We start from the raw sequence: 12,292 nt of genomic DNA on the forward strand, positions 1-12,292 counted from the left end.
AAAGACTTAAACGGAAGGTAGAATAGGGCTCAGAAGGTCTCAAAAGGTCTCAGAAAGTCTCAGAACCTTCAGACCATGAATGCAGTTTTTCGAAAAGAGAATGGGGGGAGTTTCTCCTTCTCTCGTTCAGTTTTAGGAGAAGTGGAGCCTTTATGACTCGGTAGAGGCCACGTTGCTAATGTGCGACTTAAGAAAATGAGAAGAAAGAAATGAAAAGAAGAGTAAAGAGGAAGGGGGAAGAGGCAGGTGGAGCTGAAGACCAAGAGGTAAGAGTAATGGGAGGGGAATATATATGTGTATATATATATACTATATATATATATATATAGATATATATAATATATATATATATATATATATATATATTATATATCTATATAATATATATATATCTATATATATATATATATATATATATATATATATATATTATATATAATATATATATATATATATATATATATATATATATATATATATATATATATATATATATATATATATATATATATATATATGTATGATATATATATATTATATATATGTATATATATATATATATATATATATATATATATATATATATATATATATATGCTATATAATATATATATATCATATATATATATGCTATATATCATATAATATATCTATATATATATATATATCATATATATCTATATATATATATATATATATATATGTTATATTAAATCTTCTTAGTATTTCTGTTTATATTGAAGGTTAGATATAATTTTATTTTCAGCAAACAACGGACTCCTTTTTTTATTGATATAAGAAAATAATTGGAATCCAAAAGTTTATTCATATGATTATATATGCATGAAAATTGTAAGAATATAAAAAACCTGTCTATCTTTCTTTAGCACCCGTGCATATTAAAAATTGGAAATTGGTTACTTACAAAAGAATTATGCAATTTTAATGTCATACTGTCCTTGTGAATAAGTCAAATACATTAATGGCCCTTTAGTTATTTTACCATAATATGAAATCTTCACATTCTAAAGGAGACCAAAGCAAGATTATGAACATCCTTTACAAGTAACCCTTTAAGATTCTTTATTCATTTATTCCTGCACCCTGTTCTCTCTCTCTCCTCTCTCGTCCCCTCTCTCCTCTCTCTCTCGCTCTCTCTCTCTCTCTCTCTCTCTCTCCCTTTTAGTTAAAAGACGAGAGTATGGCAATTGGTGTTCACTTCCCCAACGCCACCATTGAAAGGGACATCGGAAAAATGTAGCTCCGTTTCCGGGGATTTGCCTGTTCATACAAACGCCTTAGAAGTCCAGCCATGTAGAAAAACGATCCTACAAAACATTTTTGGAAGAAAAAGTAGCAAAATAAAAGTTGTGAAAAGGGGTTAGTAAAAAAAAAAAAAAGAAAAAGAAAAGAAAGAAAAATCAAAAGGAGAGAATAGGAAGTTTTTCAGGTTTGTGAGAATTCATATATCCTCGATGTAAGGGTGGGTGAATACGTTATACGTTTGATGACTTGTAAGAAAAGAGAGAGAGAGAGAGAGAGGAGAGAGAGAGAGAGAGAGAGAGAGGAAAATATGAGAATTTATGTATCATCGATGTAGAGGTGATTGAAAAATTTTTATAGTTTGTAGCTTTTAACATGAGAGAGAGAGATAGAGAGCAATCACAGTAAAAAAATACTTTGTATAAGTATGCAAATAGATGATAACGACTATTAAACGCTTAAACGACGTGCAAATGGTCTCCTTCAGGCAAGATCTCATCTGGCAAAAGGAAAAGTCTTTATCAACACTCGTTCTTTTTCGGGAAAGTTGTGTTTGATGTTCTATTAAACTAGACATTCATTTTTATAATGGAATATCTTGATACAAGTAAAGAAAGTGTTGTTTTCTTTAACTAATTTCTCTCATTTCTGTCGAATATTAACAGCTAGAGAGAGAGAGAGAGAGAGAGAGAGAGATTTGCATTATAGTATAACGTTATACTTGTATGTCACCTCAGCATAAGCATATTTATATCGTTTTGCAAATTTAAAAAAAATTACCAATAGAAATTAACTTAATGTGATGAATACAACAAAGATTTATCACGCAAGGACACTTGAGAATAGTTGAAAACTATCATTGTTTGTTTATAAACAGACCTGATCTTTATGAATTAAGCGAAAACGAAAGTTGTTTAATAAAGCTTACTGTTGGCAATTCTAAGAATAAAAGTATGTCAATCAATACTCAGAAACAAAGCCTCTCAGTCACATCCTCTCTTGTAACCAAACTAGACTGAAAATTCATCACATGTGCAAAATCACCTGAGGTCAAGAGAGCGATCACACAACAAGCGACAAAACCCATTTTGAAATCTGTATGGAAATCCATTTACGAAGCGCCTATGCGTGAGATCAACTCAGCGATGCCGTTCGTTTCCAAAAGCCATGAATGTAGTATACCCTATCAGTGTGATTGAATTGCAGAAATACGAAAGTCCAGCATTTTACTGAACAGATATCAAGCTATGTAAAGTGTACACGGTCGTCATGGTGAGTGAACTAAGTTTAAGTACCTTTAAGCTACAGTCCAGATAAATGCATATAGCAGGTATAAGTGGCATATGGTCTCTGTGATATGAAGACCTAGTTTGACCTAGTAATCAAATTGTAGCCATGAGTCTTATGGTCTTTGTGATTTCATGTACTGATTTAGCCAAAAGGCCTAATTGTAGGCCAAATGTTGTGTGGTCTCTATGATCTGATCTGGCCCAGTGACCAAATTGTAGGCATAAATAATTATGTGGTCTTTGTGATATCAAGAACCGATTTGACCCACAAGACCAAATTGTAGACACTAGTGTCACGTAGATTTTTTGGTTTCAAGAACTGATTAGAACTAGTGACTAAACTGTAGACATAAGAGGAATAAGTGTAATGTAGTCTCTGTTCTGACAGTCTTATAATTCTGTTATCATGATCTCTATCCTCACAATTTAATCTTCTGCAACTCTGCGCGCATAAAAACATGATTAGAAATTTACAGAGCTTCATAAGCAGGCTCATCGTGTTGTAAACCTTTAAAACGCGTTACAGTTCTGTGTGTGCCGTGGATACGGTAGGTAGTTTGAAAAAGTATATTCGTTTAATAAACCGAACTTCGGTTAAACGAAGGAATGTGGTGAATGTGAATGGAAGAGGTTGGTGTAATAAGAGGCTCATAAAGAATCTTATGAGCGAGAATTTTCTTTTTGCTTCTTGAAGACTTCTGGAAAACAAGAAATTGTGTCCAACTTCTCACATGGTCACTTGAATACTGATTTCGCACTGAGAGAGAGAGGAGAGAGAGAGAGAGAGAGAGAGAGAGAGAGAGAGAGAGAATAATGCACACAACTAATGAATTTCATTAAGTCCATGCATCTCATATATAAACAGGGTATTTATACGAGTAAGTCACACGGAGAATTCTTCGACGTCAAATCACAGGAGAGAAACTTGATTATCAGGCGCCTCAAATGTCAGGCAAAATAATTTGGGTGGCATCTGGCCCTTCCGGAAGGCCTCCTCCTTCTTCCCCCACCCCTCCCCCATATTTCCCACCTCCTCACTCTCCCCGCTGTGGCTGACGAGGAAAAAATATTCGGGCAAATTTGCTAGAAGGAAAATCACGGCCATTTCCAGGAGAAAGGTGCCACAAGGGGGACAAAAAGAATTCCAAATAAACAAAGACTGGAACTCAGATGAAGGAAGTCATTTTCTCCTGCGCCCAGAGAGGGGTGAATTCAGAAACCTTTTTTGTATTAATTTTTTTTACTGCTGCAACTAATTGTATTGTTGTTACTAATAACAATGACGATAACATGGAGGAAGAAAAGAAGTGGAGACGCAGGAAGAAGAATAAGAAAAAATTGGTAGACAGCATTTTGTATATGTATCTTGTGTAATGTTTTCTGGTGCTTTATTACTTATCACCTATATTACTGTATTTATTTAATACCTAAATATTCTTATAATAATTAATTATCATCTCTCTCTACTGCTCCCTCTCTCTCTCTCTCTCTCTCTCTCTCCTCTCTCTCTCTCTCTCTCTGTTCCCTCCTCTCTCTCCTCTGCTCTCTCTTTGCAATATTTGGTATTGACCAAAATACCTGGCAAAACGTCAAATTAAAACAAATCACTTATCTATATTTATAGATATGTACTAAAAAGATAAATAGTAGGTTTAAACATATTATTCATTGAATAACAATAAATATGGATGATTAAATTATCTATTAAATATATACTATTTCAGAAAAGTCTATTTTGAAATTGAATTTCATTATGCAAGAAGTATAATTATACAATTCAGGAGTAACTCACACACTTATCCAGTGAATGACTCACAAATAATCTAAGTAAAAAAATGAATGAAAACGGCGAATTAAAAGATGTTTATCGCTTATTCCATAAACCAGAATGACCCTTAGCATTAAAGAGAAACCTTTATTACCATCATAATTTCACTCTTTGCGTAATTATCGCTCAATATCCGACCATAACCCGAAGCTGCGTCGCCAGTCAAAGGATTTGATCACACACGCAGCTGCTTCGAATAATTGGCCACAAATTTCTATTGATGCTCTGACTCAATTATAGAAGATTTTTTTACGTTGTTCGCGTCACCGAGAGTTCTCAGAGAGAGAGAGAGAGAGAGAGGGCGAGAGCGAGAGAGGAAGAGAGTAGAGCCGTTTTCAATCGTTATACGAATGACACCCGGAATTATACAAAAAAAGATGAAGGAAAACCCATGTAAGAAGAAAATTAAAAAATCAAAAGACTAGGTGAAATAAAGAATCCCATACATTTCCTGAGTTTAAAATCTAAAAGGTCTTATGCATCTACAGAATTATCAGAACCGTGAGACTACAGAAAGTCAGTAAACGTCCTGTTACTTACAGGATATTATATTCTTCTATTCTTTGTGGGGCTTGCGTGTTATTACGCTGTAATGAGAGTCACGATCTTTATTGCACCGCAATTATACGTCATGTAATGCAATGAGCTGTTCTCCAACTACCTCTAATTAATGGGACTGCATCTGTGATATGTAGCAATCCTCTCTTCTCTCTCTCAATCTCTCTCTTTCTCTCTTCTCTCTCTCTCTCTCTCTCTCTCCTGTCTGTTAATTAGTCATTATTCTGTTCTTCTACTCTCCCCGTCCTCCCCCTCTCTCTCCTCATCAATTCCTTTACTCATCTCTCTCTCTTCTCTCTCTCTCTCCTTCTCATTCTCTCCTCTCTCTTTTTTCCGGGGAGCAATTTATTTCCAAGTCTGGAAGGGTATAGGGATGGGGAAAATCAGGACCAATCAAAGCGCGTGGAGCTGATCCATGACGTCACAAACACGTCATTACTGCCAGTCACAATGCCGAAGAAAAACTTCCCCATTTCACAATTTACGACGTGTACGACCTATACATTTTAGTCAGATATATCTAAAAGTGCAACACAAATTCAGCAACCACATATTCTTCAAATGAAATACACCGTGGGATATATTAAGCGTTATTGGATTCTCCTTGATAATAGTGCTCAGTGCCTCTTAATTCCTGCTCGCAAAGTCGATATTTTCTGCGTAAATAATATTTTCATCGCGAGTTGCTAAATTATATACTTCAAAATGCATGTTTAATGCCATTTATAAAGAGACGCGATAACTCATGGGATGAATCAAACAATATACAAGATGGTAAAATTGATGGTATGGTAAAAATTATGGTATATGACCTGTAATTAGTACTACAGACTACAGACAAGAACTTTTGGGCACTTCGACTCTTATCAAGAATCTTGGACTTTGCAAGTGATGACTTTATAAGCATGGAGCATGAAACGTTTTTCAGGCGTTACTGTCTGTTGTTTCAGGCTATAAAAAGGTATTATGTACAGTACTAAAATAATAACTGCCTTATGCTTAAATGAAATGTGGAGGATACAGTTTTGATGACAAATTTATGCATCCCGTAGGGGGTTAGTGCCGTCAGTACACCTCGTTCGGTGCAATGTAGGCATTAATTAAGGTTCGTTGCAGCGTCCCTTCGTCGCCTAGCTGCAACTACTTTCATTCATTTTACTGTTACCTCCGTTCATATTATCTTTCCTGCATCGTATTGTCCACCCTCTCCTAACTGTAACACCTTTCCAACCTTTTACTGTGAATTTCCGTTTCAGCGCTGAATGGCCTTAGTTGTCCCAGTGCTTGGCATAATGCCAAAAATCTATATGTAAAAGAAAAAAATAAACATAAAAAAATAAATAAAAAAACTTAATTTAAGGCATGCATTTGGCCAGGGGTTATCCCTGGCTTTAATTAATACATGTTGAAATTCGTATACAATTTTCTGTTGAAAGAAAGTTGGAAAAAACTGTCATCCATATTTATTTTAAAGGATATCGTAGCTCTATTAAATTACACACTAATGAGATACTCATTTTAATTTTTTGCACACAATGAATGACAAGTACAAAAGGCTTGCTAAAAATATTAAATGAATTAAATAATTAGTGCTTTCTTTGTACAAAATGAATTTGAAGCAACAATCACGTAAGGGCTTGCTAAAAATATTTAGTAGTGAATGGTATTATCACTTTTAATTTGTTTGTAAGCAATGTATGAAAAATAAAAATAAAAATAAAAAATTATTCAATAAAAAACTTTTTATATATTTGCACACAATGAAGAACAAGTACCAATCATGTAATGACAATCTGGAAGGTTTTATGAAAACGGAATCCACCTCAAAAAAACAATTTTTTACTACAGCTCATCAAGTACATCTGGAAAAACAACCGTATTCAAATTAGCTACTGACAGGATGAGTTTGTCAAGGAACAATATTTGGTTACAATAGGCTAACTTAGATCACCAAAATAACAATACCATAGGTTTCCATAGGTTTCCTTATGGGCTCATAAGCTCTTGAAATAATTTAATGAATGAACCTGAAACTGTGTCCTGTAACTAGTAGGGACTATATCAGTTTGATTCCTGTTCATGACCTAGTAATAACCAGTATATTGCTTTTATACAATGCACAGTAATGTGTATTACTACGAAATAAAAGACGTCCACAGATATCCATAGTGTAAGCCTACATCTCTCTATTTTCCCCTACAAACAGGTCAGAAACCATCATTTTTACCATCTTGTATATTATTTGATTCATCCCATAAGTTATCGCAACTCTTTCAAGTATATAATTTTGAAATTTGCGATGTGAAAATATTATTTACCAAGAGGGAGAAGCCAATAATGCATAATATATTTCACGGTGTATCTCATTTGAAGAATATATTTTTGTTAAATTAGTGTTGCATTATGTTTAGATATATCTGACTGAAATGTATGTCATACAAGTCGCAAACTGTGAAATTGAGAAGTAAGTATTTCTTGGGCAACGTGACAGGCGGCAGTAATGGATATGGGACTGAGGAGGGAGCTGAAAGGCGTGGCTTTTGACGTCATGGATCAGCTCCACGCGTTTTGATTGGTCCTAATTTTCCCTATCCCTATACTCTTCTAGACTTGGGAAATATGCTTCCGGGGACTCACTCAGCGAGAGAACGTGAAACATTTCCAGCAATTACAGTCACCGAGTTAATTGCCTGTCTGGGGGAAACTCTATAACTACAAACTTCCAATATATCTATAAACTGGAGTTTCTGAAAATGGCTGAGGTTTGACTGAAGTTTTAGAAGCTACCTTCCAAGTGTTACGTCAAGCGTTTCACATTTATTTATTTTTGTGTCATGTGAGTTATGTTCGTGAAGCTGGTCGTATTTTAATGGTCTGTAAACAAAACTCTTTATTAATTCATTCAGTGAATGTAATTGGCTGGAAAACGGATGATTTATTATTCAGAATCAATCTACAATTTAAAAGATAAAAATTTAATACATTTAGTATAGACTTAATTACACTACCTAATTATATAAAGACTTCAGTTGTATCTTAATGTAATCTTTAAAAATCTATACTAATTAATTACATGGATATAACTGATGGAATAAATAGTTCATTTGCTATTTGGAGTCACTCGAAAATTTGAAAGACGTAGATTTTTTACGTAATTATCCAAAGATCTTACTTGGATCTTGATGCTATAAAAACTCAATATTTCTAACGTGGATGAGTCTTTAAAATTTGCTGAACAACTTTGTTTGCTTCATAATAATTATATTTACAAATACCTTCTTATATTTGACTGTGATACGTGTATTTTCTTTGCCATCAGCTTTTGTTATCTTGAAATTAATCTTGATATAAATGTAAAAAGAAATCAATGAAAAATGAAACAATGACTTTGTCTAGAATGAGTTATTCTTAGATACTGCAAACATGAGAAGAAAGCAAAGGCTTGTAGCTTTAATGTTATCACGTTCACCTGAAATTACAACGAACGTATTCACAGGCATTTAGAAAAAGGTTTATATTAGTAGTTTATCGTTTTGTATTGGGGAAATATAGTTATTGTATTTAAGAAACTGTAATCTGTTTGTTTATAATGAACCTATTTCTATATCCAGAGCTGAGTTTGGCCTGAAATCTAGCACCTTGTTAGTATAGTATTCTTCAAGAATAATAGTTTAAGACGAGTATTCTAAGCCAATTCATAAACATTACGTATTCGGGAATGAATCTCAACTATCCTATTCTTTCCAATTTGCCATTTGTATTCGATTTACATAATTGTGTATGTGCAGTAGCCCTCAAGGGAAATAATTTAAGACTAGTATTCTTTCCAAGATAAAAGACATTACATATTCTGGAGTGAATCTTTTCCAATGGGATGGAAAAAGGAATAAAGCAACTCTGTTCTACTTCTGTTCTACTTGGGAGAAATTTATACTGTCCATTCGTGCAGCGTTAAAAGAGCTCAAGTTTTCAATTTGCAGGGGAAGAATAATTGGGTCATTTCGAGGAAATAGAAGCCGTAAGTCTGAATAATTCCTGTCCGTTTTATTTTTCTGAGATGGGTTACCACGGTATTGGATGAGACTGAAACTTTTTTTGTATGTATCTCATTCACTGACTTGTTTGGGGAAATAGTTCCGCAATTTTATATTCTTTTTAAAAATAAAACCCTACAGAGACCTTTTGAGAATCTGTACTATACATGCTGATTTTCCAAAGCTTTCTGTTTAATTTTATTAAAAAAACTATATTTGTATAATTACATAACTGTCGACTACTTTTTCCATGTTAAGATTCATGCTTCTATGGACATCTTTTAACGGAACTGTTTATTCCAACCTTTTGCTAGAGGATCGAGAACTTGACCGTGGTCTCTTTTTGCGTCAATGTAAAATATAAATGTAACGAATACTTCCCAAATATCTTGAGAGAGGCTATGTAATTTGCATTTAAAAGATAACAAAACGACAAATGCTATATGTGACTGATTCGTGAAAATATATTTGTAATATACACCTAGAATTCGTCTTTAATCCTTTGTATGGTGAAGTGCTGGGAATTTGTGACAAAGTTTGGCTTTATAAGGAGAACCATAAGGGTTATAATGTCAACTAAGGCTCTGGCCAGCAGCCGAGATGAAAATTTTTTCTTCAGGATTCAACTCTGTGGTTTTAAGCAAGTTATTTTGTGTTGAATCGAGATCACCAACGTATAGTGGATGCTTTTGTAAAGATGTTTGTTCTTTATAAAGATTCCTAATATAGTGTTAACTCATTTTCCAGAAGCGAAGACTGCCTAGTACTGGGGTCAAATTCATCGAATAAAAATTCGTTATGCCACCAGAAACAAATAGAACCTAGGTCACGTGACCATTTCTTAGGCAAGAATCATACTATATTCCTTTATGAGATCCTTCTCATAAAGGAATATAGTATGATTCTCTTGTCTAGGAGACAGACAAAGGATATTTCAGGAATGCTTTCTGAATCTGTCACAATTATCAAAGCATTTCTAAGATGCTTTGCACAAGCTTTTTGCGGGAAATAGCACATGATATTGTTGTACGATTCTGGGAAACAGATTAACCCATTAATTATGATAACTGTACTTTGAGCCTAACCAATTTGAAGCTTAGATGAAATCTTTGATGCTAACGGTGAACATCAAAGGCTGGTTGCGCTGCTGGATGCCGATTGTTTGAATAATATTCTAATTACATAAAATAGCATTTTGTCCAAATCAAGCCTCCTCACACGAAATTAATCGACGGTCTCTTTAGCATTCAAATAATTTGCTGTAATTATCCTTTACAAAAGGCGCGCTTATTATTAGCACATAATGATTTTGATCTCTATTGCAGCTTTGAAAAAAAAATAAATTGAATAATCTTTTTCCCTCTAATCTAAGCTCGATTCCTATCTATCACCGAGAGAAGAGGTGCACCAAACACGAAACTAAACAATTCATTCATTGGAAGTTTTTTAATAGTCATGTCATCCCTTTATAGGGAAAAGTCAGATCAATCCGAGTGTCATAGCATCAAAGTATTTATGGTTTATGTCTAGTTACATAATTACAAAACTGTATTTTGCATAATAATAATGATAATCTACTTTTACTGAATTCACTGCACATATTCGTCGTGGAGCAGCCAAGGCTAACCTCTTATGTAACTGGCCTCTTTATAAATGTTAAGGGTTTGCTGAAAAATGTCCTAGTTTAAAAGTTTGCAAGAGAGAGAGAGAGAGAGAGAGAGAGAGAGAGAGAGAGAGGAGAGAGAGAGAGAGAGAGAGAGAGAGAGGAGAGAGAGAGAGAGAGAGAGAGAGAGAGAGAGAGAGAGAGAATCATTTCCTAAATGCCCACCTATTCAACAACAGAATATGCATAATTCATTGGCGTGATCAAAGGAATCCTCGTTTAGTTATCAAAAACATTCCGAGAACAAATGGTTAATTTCACTTGATATCTGGTGTTGCAATCGAAATACCATTATATGCTTCCCTGCAGTCTATAATTAGATCATGGTCTTGACTCAGCTCTTTCAGAGAACGGCGAATAGTTCATTGGCTAATTTGGAAAATATCGTGAATATACTGATAAACGCATCTTTTTAAAATGGACTAATGAATTCAGGTTTTATAGTATGTCTGAAATATAGTCATGTTTTTGTTTATGAACGTCAATAATACTATCTTATGTTTCACGTTTTTTTTTTTTTTTTTTTTGTGTTTTTTTTTTTTTTTTTTTTAACATATTCACAAAAAACTACTTTCACACGCCGTAAGGTATTATATATATATACATATATATATATATATATATATATATATATATATATATATATATATATATATATATATATATATCTATATACATGTATGTATCAGAAAAACGGCCTTTAAAGTTTTGATAAAAAAAAAAATAGGATAAAAACGACTCATTCCCCTAAAATACATGAGCATATGGTAGTAGCCAAAATATCCGGATGAATTATTTGGCGTCAAGAAAATTCAATTCGAGGAATCAATTAAATCAGAAGCTTTTGTTTTTACTCATTCGGAGTAAATTCTTTAGAAAACGCCCAATTGCTTCGATGAAGAGTTAAAGCGAAAGTGAAAGGAAGGATAAAAGGTTAGAATGGAGATTTTAGAGGTTTTACAAGAAGTTCATTTGTTTATGCTTTTGCCTCAAAGACCGGATTCAGACGGCTCTGAATTTAGCTGATCATGAAAAATTTAAATGTCAATGATTTTATTCTGAAAGATTTCAGTTGGGAATAATAGATTAAATTTCAGTTAATGAGGCAATTATTGAGATTATTAATGAATCTAAGCTGACTGGTAAGCCAGTCTTTCTCACCAGAAGAGACAACGAAATTCTTCAATAGTTTCCTTAACATCGACAGGATGCCAATTAACTGTGACATGCCCATTCAGGCTGTATCGACAAACACGACGCCCTTGGATTGAGACCTAATAATGCCCAGGTCACAGGTCAGTATTAGGAGAAGGAAGCCTTTGACGATCTCGTGTACTTATATATACGTCTGATATGTGTTTGGTTTTGCATTACTTGATTCCTTGAAGAAGAAGGCAGACGAGACTCTGTAAGCCTCTGAATAAAGAATCTCGTCTTTGGAACCTTCCATATCACTGAGGTCATCAATGGAAATATATTGATAATTAAATTTAACACAGTTAATTTTTGTGATCAAGGAGAAAATGTTTAACCTAAGACGAAAATGTCTGAAAAGGGGGACTTATTATCTGCATCTGATTCAACAATGAATTCCATAAAGGGAATGCTATTGTTTACGTAAAAAAAATAAAAAATAAAATAAACACAAAATTCGGGA

This window comes from Macrobrachium nipponense, chromosome 1 (assembly GCF_015104395.2).
Source record: "Macrobrachium nipponense isolate FS-2020 chromosome 1, ASM1510439v2, whole genome shotgun sequence".
Lineage (NCBI taxonomy): Eukaryota > Metazoa > Arthropoda > Malacostraca > Decapoda > Palaemonidae > Macrobrachium > Macrobrachium nipponense.